Source organism: Hypanus sabinus, chromosome 4 (genome assembly GCF_030144855.1).
Source record: "Hypanus sabinus isolate sHypSab1 chromosome 4, sHypSab1.hap1, whole genome shotgun sequence".
Classification (NCBI taxonomy): Eukaryota; Metazoa; Chordata; class Chondrichthyes; order Myliobatiformes; family Dasyatidae; genus Hypanus; species Hypanus sabinus.
This window is the reverse complement of record NC_082709.1, coordinates 187,633,924-187,642,528: the sequence shown is the minus strand read 5'-3', so window position 1 is coordinate 187,642,528 and position 8,605 is coordinate 187,633,924. Positions and strand designations below refer to the sequence as shown.

Here is an 8,605-nt window from a genome sequence, read left to right as displayed (position 1 = left end):
CCCAATAAACTACTTTTCTCTCCATGAAGCCATCCAAATATCTTTTATGTGTTGCTATTGACAAGGACTTTCAGACTGGATAATAACTTCTTCCCTCAGGATGTGAGACTAATGAATACCCTAGTGAATAACCATAGGCCTAGCCTAATTATGGGACAATTTACAATGACCAATTAACCAACCAGTGTGATTTGGACTGTGGGAGGAAACCGGAGCACCCAGAGGAATCCCACACGGTCACGGGGAGAACGTACAAACTCCTGACAGACAGTGGTGAGAATTGAATTCGAGTTGCTGGTACTGCAGAGCGTTCCACTAACCACTACACTGGACAGTCACCATTGTTTGATTTGGTTGTATATATGTACAGTCAGGTGACAATAAAATCAAGCTTGAATTTGCCTCAACCACTTTCTTTGGCAGCTCTTTCCAGAGATTGTCCACCCCCTGTGTGAAAAAGTTACCCCTTAGGTCCCTTTTCAATCTCTCCATTCTCATCTTCAACCCATGCCTGATTGGTTTTAGTTTTCTGACCCTGCCTAGGAAAAAGACTGTGCATTCATCCTACCTACACCCTTCCTGATTTTATACAGATCCACCACCATCCGCACCATGCTCTCTTCACCGGGAAGGAGGTTCTGGAGCCTCAGGACTCACGCCCAGGTTCAGGAACAGTTATAACCCTCAACCAGTGTGGATAACTTCACTCATCTCAACTCTGAACTGATTCCACAGCCTATGGGCTCACTTTCAAGGACTCTACAACTCATGTTTTTGATATTATTTATTACTTATTTTTTATTTGCACAAGTTTGTCTTTTGCATGTTGGTTGTTTTCAGTCTTTGTGTGTAGTTTTTCTCTGATTCTGTTGTATTTCTTTGTTCTACTGTGAATGCCTGCAAGACAATGAATCTCGGTGTAGTCCTTGGTAACACACATGTACATTGAAAATGCAGGTACTTTGGACTTTGAACCCTCCTTAGTCTCCTTGTTTGACCAAGCAATGCTTTGGACAAGTATCAAATTGATTCAGAAATCAGTGGTGCAATTGCTTTTGGAGTCCTTGAGTAGGATTCCCTAAAGATTAACTTGCAAACTGAGTCAGTAGTAAGGAAGGCAAATGCAATGTTAGCATTCATTTTGAGAGGAGTAGAATATAAAAGCAAGGATGCAATTTTGAGGCTTTATAAGGCAGTGGTCAGACCACACTTGGAGTATTGTGAAAAGATGTGCTGACATCAGAGAGGGTCCACAGGAGGTTCATGAGAATGATTCAGCAATAAAAGGATTAAGGTAGGAGTGTTTGATAGCCTTGGGCCTGTTCTCACTGAGTTTAGAAGAATGAGGGGGGATCTTATTGAAAATTATTGAATATTGAAATGCCTAGTAGAGTGGATGTGGAGAGGATGTTTCCTATAGTGGGGGAGTCTAGGACCACAGGATACAGATAGAGTGGATGTGGAGAGGATGTTTCCTATAGTAGGGGAGTCTAGCACCAGAGGACACAGATAGAGTGGATGTGGAGAGGATGTTTCCTATAGTGGGGGAGTCTAGGGCCACAGGATACAGATAGAGTGGATGTGGAGAGGATGTTTCCTGTAGTGGGGGAGTCTCGGACCAGAGGACACAGATAGAGTGGATGTGGAGAGGATGTTTCCTATAGTAGGACAGTCTAGGACCAGAGGACACAGATAGAGTGGATGTGGAGAGGATGTTTCCTATAGTGGGGAGTCTAGGACCAGAGGACACAGATAGAGTGGATGTGGAGAGGATGTTTCCTATAGTAGGACAGTCTAGGACCAGAGGATACAGATAGAGTGGATGTGGAGAGGATGTTTCCTATAGTGGGGAGTCTAGGACCAGAGGACACAGATAGAGTGGATGAGGAGAGGATGTTTCCTATAGTGGGGGAGTCTAGGACCAGAGCACACAGATAGAGTGGATGTGGAGAGGATGTTTCCTATAGTGGGGAGCCTAGGACCAGAGGACACAGATAGAGTGGATGTGGAGAGGATGTTTCCTGTAGTGGGGAGTCTAGGACCAGAGGACACAGATAGAGTGGGTGTGGAGAGGATATTCCCTATAGTGGGGGAGTCTAGGACCAGAGGACACAGATAGAGTGGATGTGGAGAGGATGTTTCCTATCGTGGGGGAGTCTAGGACCAGAGGACACAGATAGAGTGGATGTGGAGAGGATGCTTCCTATAGTGGGGGAGTCTAGGACCAGAGGACACAGATATAGTGGATGTGGAGAGGATGTTTCCTATAGTGGGGGAGTCTAGGACCAGAGGGCACAGATAGAGTGGATGTGGAGAGTATGTTTCCTATAGTGGGGGAGTCTAGGACCAGAGGACACAGATAGAGTGGATGTGGAGAGGATGTTTCCTATAGTGGGGGAGTCTAGGACCAGAGGGCACAGATAGAGTGGATGTGGAGAGGATGTTTCCTATAGTGGGGGAGTCTAGGACCAGAGGACACAGCTAGAGTGGATGTGGAGAGGATGTTTCCTATAGTGGGGGAGTCTAGGACCAGAGGACACAGATACAATGGGTGTGGAGAGGATATTTCCTATAGTGGGGGAGTCTAGGACCAGAGGACACAGATACAGTGGATGTGGAGAGGATGTTTCCTATAGTGGGAGAGTCTGGGACCAGAGGACACAGATACAGTGGATGTGGAGAGGATGTTTCCTATAGTGGGGAGTCTAGGACCAGAGGGCACAGATAGAGTGGATGTGGAGAGGATGTTTCCTATAGTGGGGAGTCTAGGACCAGAGGGCACAGATAGAGTGGATGTGGAGAGGATGTTTCCTATAGTGGGGGAGTCTAGGACCAGAGGACACAGATAGAGTGGATGTGGAGAGGATGTTTCCTATAGTGGGGAGTCTAGGACCAGAGGGCACAGATAGAGTGGATGTGGAGAGGATGTTTCCAATAGTGGGGGAGTCTAGGACCAGAGGACACAGATAGAGTGGATGTGGAGAGGATGTTTCCTATAGTGGGGAGTCTAGGACCAGAGGGCACAGATAGAGTGGGTGTGGAGAGGATGTTTCCTATAGTGGGGAGTCTAGTACCAGAGGGCACAGATAGAGTGGATGTGGAGAGGATGTTTCCTATAGTGGGGGAGTCTAGGACCAGAGGACACAGATAGAGTGGATGTGGAGAGGATGTTTCCTACAGTAGGTGAGTCTAGGATTGGAGGGTAGCCAAAGTCTGCTCCTATGTCTTATGGACCAGGCCATGGCTTGGACAACTTTCAAAGGGACCAGGCAATGGTTTGGGCTACTTTGAAGAGGACCTACCACCACATTTCATGCTGCAGTTTCTCTTAGTAACTAGCGTCCCATCTTCCAACCATCACCAGAAGCTGTTGATCTGAGAGAGGCCGCAGTCCACTGACAGAGCCTTGTTCTGGTTCCAGTTGATGTTAATGGCTTCGGTGCAGTATGTGCTTTCATGGAATGCTGTGCACACCCCTTGTTCAAGGTGAGAAAGAAACAGTCCTCAATTAAACTGAGATAGGAAAGGCCATTCAGTGTTTCCACCATGTGGACAAGAGCGAGGTAATGCATTTTGTGAGGGCACAGCAAATGATGGGGATCTGGGGTGTATGGAAGAGAGATGGATCTTGGCGTACAAGTTCAGAGATCCCTGAAACAGGCAGCCCTGATCAGGTGGGACATCAGCTTTAGGAGAAGGGACAGAATGTTGCAATTAAATAAGTCATTGGTGAGACGGTATGTGGAGTATTGTGTACAGTTATGGCCACCCTTTTAGAGAAAGATGTTGCCGGGGGAAGATGAGGGGAATTTCTTCACTCAGGTGGAGGTGAGAGTGTGGAATGAGCTGCCAGTATAAATAGGGGATTTCAACATTTATGATAAATTTGGATAGGTGCATGGATGGGAGGGGTATGGAAGGCTAGGTTGACGGGACCAGGCAGATTAATACTTCAGCATGGACTAGATGGGCCAAAGGGCCTGTTTCTGTGCAGCAGTGGTCTGTGATTCTCATACAGAGAGGATGAAGAGGAGATGTATGTGTACCACAGCATACGCATTAGAGTTGGTGCTGCTCTCCAGTATTTGCTCAACAGAAGACAAGCTGTATTGTGTTCAACTGCAGACTGCTGCAACATTCATGGACTCAGGAACTTGGACTGTGTGACTGTATTTTAACTGCTGTCTTACGTGTGCTATATGTGCTTTGTGGTGTACATGACTGTTGGTACTGTGCTTTTCATCTTAGGTCTGGAGTAACACTGTTTTGTTTGGCTGTATTCACAAGTATTCATGTATAGTTGAATGACAATTAAACTTGAAGTTGAACTTGAACATAAGGTTTACAAGTAACACACACAAAGTGCTGGAGGAACTGAGCAGGCCGGGCAGCATCTATGGAAAAGAGCACAGTTGATGTTTCGGGCCGAGACCTTTCACCAGGACTGGAGAAAAAAAGATGAGGAGTAGATTGAAAAGCTGGGGGGAGGGGAGAGAGAAACACAAGGTGATAGGTGAAATGGGGGGGGGGGGAAGAAGGAGTGAAGTAAAGAATTGGGAAGTTTCACCTATCACTTTGTGTTTCTTCTTCCCCTACCTTCTAACTCTGACTCCTCACCTTTTTTCTCCAGTCCTGTTGAAGGGACTCGGCCTGAAACATCAACTGTGCTCTTTTCTATAAGTGCTGCCTGGCCTGCTGAGTTCCTCCAGCATTTGCTGTGTGTTGCTTGGATTTCCAGCATCTGCACATTTTCTCATTTGAGATTTTCAAGGATGCTTCCTGGACGGTAGGGTCTGAGACATAGGGAGAGGTTGGTTATGCTGAATCTTTAGTCAAGGAGAATGAAAGGTAACCTCACAGAAATTTATAAAGTCTAGTGGTGTGATCACTCGAGTTGAATATGATGTTCTCCTAAGGGGTTGTCTATTGGCAGATCCCCAGGTGGCTGCTAAGGCCAGTCTGGGATCCACATATTTTGGTGCAGTGTAGACAAGGGTGATGGCTGTGGGTCCGTGATGTTTTCAGTCTCTCCTTTTGCAGCTGTCACTTGTTCTCTGAGGTACAGTGAAGGTCGTTTTCATGTAGAGCAACTCTCTTTCGATCAGATTATTATAAAACCATGAGGAATGTGGATTAGGTGGACCACCATAGTCTTTTCCTGAGGGTCAGGGAGTCCAAAACTAGAAGGCACAAATACAAAATGAGAGGAGAGCGTCTCAATGGGGCATAGAAAGGACATGTAAAAAGGACAATGGTATGACTGCCTTGTAGGATTTCAATATACGGGTAGGTTGGGAAAACCAGGTTGGTGCTGGATCCAAGGGGAGGATATTTGTAGAATGTCTGTGAGATGGTTTTTCAAGCAGCTTGTGGTTGAACCCACTTGGGGAAAGCAATTCTGCATTGGGTGCTGTTAATGAACCAGATTTGATTAAAGAGCTTAAGTTAAAGGAATCATTAGGAAACAGTGATCATAATATGATGCAATCACCCTGCAGTTTGAGAGGAAGAAGATTACAGTGGAGTAAAGGGAATTACAGAGGCATGAGAGGGGAGCCGGCCAAAGTGATTGGAAAGGGACAATATCAGGGTTGATGGTAGCACAACAATGGCTGGATTTTCTATGCCAGTTTGGAACATGCAGGTACATCCCAAAGGTGAATAAGTATTCTAAAGGGAGGATGAGGCAAACATGGTTGACAAAGGAAGTCAAGACTGCATATAAGCAGTTAGCAGAAATAGGTGGGAAGGTAGAGGACTGGGAAGCTCTTAAAAATAAACCTGAAGGCAACTAAAAAAAAGCTATAAGAGAGAAAAAAAGAAATATAAAGGCAATCCAGCCAATAATATCAAACAGGAAACCAAAAGCTTTTTCCAAATATATAAAGAGTAAAAGAGAGGTGAGAGAGGATATGGGACCACTGGAAAGTGACGCTGGACAGGTAGTAACGGTGGACAAAGAAATGGCAGAGGAACTGAATAAGTAGTTTACATCAGTCTTCACTGTGGAAGACAGTAACAGTATCCCAGAAATTCGATAGTGTTGCTGCTATTACTAAGAAGTTACTTGGGAATATGAAAGGTCTGAAGGTAGATAAGTCACCTGGACCAGATGGTGGACACCCCAGAGTTCTGAAAGAGGTGGCTGAAGAGATTGTGATGGCATTAGTAATGATTTTTCATGAATCACTAGATTCTGGAAAGGTTCCAGGGGACTGTAAATTTGCAAACGTCACTCCAATCTTTAAAAGTGAGGGAGTCAGAAGAAAGGAAATTATAGGCCAGTTCACCTGACTTCAGTGACTGGGAAGATGTTGGAGTAAATTGTTATGGATAAGGTCTCAAGGCACTTGGACACACATAATAAAGTAGCCAAAGTCAGCATGGTTTCCTTAACAAATCTTTTGAATTTCTTTGAGGAAATAATAAGCAGGATATACAAAGGAGTCAGTGGATGTCATTTATTTGGATTTTCTGAAGCCTTTAACAAGGTGATGCACATGAGGCTGTTTATCAAGGTAAGATATAGGAAAGTTACTAGCATAGATAGAAGATTGGCTAACTGGCAGGAGACAAAGAGTGGGAATAAAGGGAGCCTTTTCTGGTTGGCTGTCGGTAACTAGTGGTGTTCCACAGGGGTCTGTGTTGAGTTGGCTTCTTTTCATGTTATACGTCAATGATTTGAAGGATGAAATTGATGGCTTTGTGACCAAGCTTGTGGACGATACAAAGATAGGTGGATGGGCAAATTGTGTTGAAGAAGCAGGGAGACTGCAGTAGGACTGAGACAGATTAGGAGAATGGGCAAAAACTGGCAGATGGAATTTAGTGTCAGGAAGTGTATGGTCATGCACTTTGAGAGAAGAAATAAAGGTGTAGACTATTTTCTAAATGGGGAGAAAATTAAAAAATCTAATGCACAAAGGGAGTTGGGAGTCCTTGTGTGGGATTCCCTACAGGTTAATTTGCAGGTTGAGTCAGTGGTAAGGAAGGCAAGTGCAATGTTAGCATTCATTTTGAGAGGACTAGAGTACAAAAGCAAGGATGTAATTATGAGGCTTTATAAGGCACTGGTCAGGCTGCAGTTTTGGGCCCCTTATCTAAGAAGGGATGCGCCGACTGACATTGAAGAAGGCCCGGAGGAGGTTCATGAGAATTATAAACGCAAACACGAGGAAATCTGCAGATGCTGGAAATTCAAGCAACTCACACAAAATGCTGGTGGAACGCAGCAGGCCTGGCAGCATCTATAGGGAAAAGTACAGTCGGCATTTCGGGCCGAGACCCTTTGTCAGGACTAACTGAAAGAAAAGATAGTAAGAGATTTGAAAGTAAGAGGGGGAGGGGGAGACCCAAAATGATAGGAGAAGAAAGGAGGGGGAGGGATGAAGCTAAGAGCTGGAAAGGTGATTGGCAAAAGGGATACACAGCTGGAGAAGGGAAAGGATCATGGGACAGGGAGTCTAGGGAGAAAGAAACGGGGAGGTGGGGAGCACCAGAGGGAGATGGAGAACAGGCAAGGAGTGGTTGTGAGAGGGGCAGAGAGAGAAAAAAAGGAGGGGGTGGGAATAATAAATAAATAAGAAGGGGAGGAGGGGCATTAACGGAAGTTAGAGAAATCCAACATGATGGCATGAACATTGATTGAAGCTGTTCTTCTTCCGAGTTCCATCACTCTGCACTTGGACCATACCCCTCCATCTCTCTCTCTCTCTCTCTCTCATCCATGTACCTATCTAACATGCACCATTTCTGAGTCATAGACTACCACAGCCCATCTGGTCTGTGCTGACCTGGTCTTCTGCCTCGTCCCATCAACATGCTCTGGGACCAAAGCTCTCCATACCTCTCCCGTCCATGTGCCTATCCAAATTTCTCAAGTATTGAAATTGAACCCACATCCACCACTTCTGCTGGCAGCTCATTCCACACTCTCACCACCCTGAGGTTTCCCTTCAACAGTTCATCTTTCACCCTTAACCTATGACCTCTAGTTATAGTCTCTGCCAACCTCAGTGGAAAAAGCCGGCTTGTATCACTTTATCAACATCCCTCATAATTTTGCAAATCAAATCTCCCCTCACTCTCCTACACTCTAGGGAATAAATTCCTAACTGATTCAACGTTTGCCTAGACCTCAAGTCTCACCAGTGTGTGTGTGAGGAAGGAGAGCAGATCAATGGAGGAGCTTTGCCCCACCAAAGTGTAAATTATTCCCTCTGTCACAGCCTGGAAGGACAATATTTGAATGCAACAACCTTGTCATCTCATGGTTTGTAACTCTCTGTGTTGGAGCAATCTCCTCTGGGAAATCGGCCATCTCACCTTGCAAAGCTCTGTTGACAGAGTTTGGTTCTGTGGACTTGAGGTCTAGAACTAAATATTTTTGTTAAGTGCATAGAATGTCCTGCCAGGGGTGGTAATAGAACAGATACATTAGGGACATTAAATAAACTCGTAGATAGGCACATGGATGATAGAAAATGGAGGGTTACGGGGGAGGGAAGGGTTAGACTGATCTTAGAGCCGGTCAAAGGGTGGCTCAACTTTGCGGAACAAAGGGTATATATCGTGCTGTAATGCCCTATGTTCTGTGAGAGGTTTC

General features: G+C 45.3%; 1 long non-coding RNA gene across 1 annotated transcript in view; it reads left to right on the top strand.

Annotated features, from left to right (window-relative positions):
* The first annotated feature begins 820 nt into the window (after positions 1–820).
* Positions 821–8,605, top strand: part of LOC132393579 (uncharacterized) — a 16,719-nt gene continuing 8,934 nt past the window's right edge. Inside the window, exons 1-2 of the long non-coding RNA XR_009511983.1 lie at positions 821–1,294; positions 3,365–3,486. This is a non-coding gene — a long non-coding RNA (uncharacterized LOC132393579). The remainder of the gene's footprint in view (positions 1,295–3,364; positions 3,487–8,605) is intronic.